The sequence below is a fragment of the Gavialis gangeticus genome, unplaced genomic scaffold, assembly GCF_001723915.1.
Source record: "Gavialis gangeticus isolate Ggan-Ray unplaced genomic scaffold, GavGan_comp1, whole genome shotgun sequence".
Lineage (NCBI taxonomy): Eukaryota > Metazoa > Chordata > Crocodylia > Gavialidae > Gavialis > Gavialis gangeticus.
This window is the reverse complement of record NW_017728997.1, coordinates 49,181,685-49,183,503: the sequence shown is the minus strand read 5'-3', so window position 1 is coordinate 49,183,503 and position 1,819 is coordinate 49,181,685.

The window sequence follows — 1,819 nt, the reverse complement described above, 5'->3', positions numbered from 1 at the left end:
TGAAGTGCAAGGCTACCTGCGGCCCTGCCTTGCGCAGCTCCTCCCTCAAGTACTCCCTGCATGCCTCCTACAGGGAGGGCACCACTGCCCAGCTAAAGGCAGTGTGTTCAGGCACTTTGTAAAATGGGGCCAGAAGTGCTACAAACCACTTGAACCCTGGTCGCTCAACTAGAGAAAAGGGCTGGCTATCCACAGCAAGAATCTCCCCAATGCTGTGGGTGATCTCGTGCACCTTGGGAACGCACCCCCATTTTCTGTCCACCTTTCTGCCACTGGTCCAGGGTGGCCCACCTCTGCTTTGGGGGAAGGGGGCTTTGGAGCGAGTGGGAGACTTACTTTTCGGCACACTTAGCAGCAGGAAGAAGGGCAAGGTGGTGGTGCCTCCTCAGATGCAGCAGCATGGCCGTGGTGGAGAAGTGTCTCACATCCTTGCCACGGCTCCTGTGCCTTCGGCAGTGCTGGCAGATGGCAAACCTGGGATCGTCTGCCACCTCAAAATGATCCCACACTACACTACCCCCCCCCACTTCTGGGTTGAGGGCAAGGATCCTGCCTTTTCCCCCTTCTCAGCAGGCTGAGGCTGAACAGCAGGATGAGCTGCCTCAGCTGAGCCACTTGCCTCCACAACCTCAGCCTCGTCTGAGGTGCTGCTTTCTGGAGGAGACCTGGGTCTAGGGGAAACGTGAGGGGTGTGGAGCACTAACTCTGATTCCCCTTCAGTCCCCAGAATTGCCTGAGCCAGTGCGCTCAGCATCCCTGGTTCCAGCTCCAGCTCCTCCTTTGGCAGTGGGAGGCTCACGCTGAGAACTGAACTTGGGGTGGAAGAGGCAGTGATTCCACTGCTGGTGCCCACTTCTGGACTGAGCGGAGGTGGTGCAGCTGCAGGGACTTCAGGTGCAGACGCTGTGCCCACCTCCTGGCTTCCACTGGCAGCACTGATGTCATGGCTGCTCGGCAACAGAATGCATCTGTGTTTGGGTCGGGGGGAGCTTGCAGCTCTAGCTTTCTCCTTACCCCCTCTCCCTCCCCTGCCAGAAGACCTTTCCAGCACGCTTCATATTGATCTTTCCTGTGCTGCAAAAGGTCTCTGTGTGTGTGTGTATCCTTTTGTATATCTGTCTTGTTCTCCTGTGAATATCTGTATCTATCTTGTGCTGTGAATGAAATTATTTTTGTGTCTATTTTTGTGTCTTCTTTCTAGCTCTCACAATGTTGTCTACCTGGTCTTGTGCTGTGAATGAAATTATTTTTGTGTCTTCTTTTGTGTCTTCTTTATGGCTCTCATGCTATTGTCTATCTTGTGGTGCAAATGAAACTATTTGTGTGTGTTCCTGTGTTTCAATATATTATCCGTGTCTTGCTCTTCTGTAAATATCTGTCTTCTTCTTCTGTGATTTTTTTCTATATTCTGGGTCTCTGTGTATGTGCGTGTGCATGTGCATGTGCGTGCAAGCAAGCAGTGCCTCCCTGCACAGTGATAGATAACATGGCTGGGAAAACACAACTGTCTTTTTGCAAAGTTTCCAAAACAAGTTCTCAAAAAAAAAATTCAAAGAAATAAATTGAATTGTAATACTACTAATAATTGAATTGAAAAGCTAAGCTAAACTAAACTAAGTTAAGCTAAATCCTAACCACTCCTTTATAACATGAAAAAGCAGCAGGCAGGTCTTAGTCACAGCATTCCTCTCTCTCACAGCTGCTGACAGGGAACAAGCTGCAAAAGGCACAGGAGGGCTGGAAACAGGGGCTTTTATATTTTTATTAGTCCTGCCCCACAGACACTGTCATTGGAAAGGTAGCCAGGGAGAAATCCTTC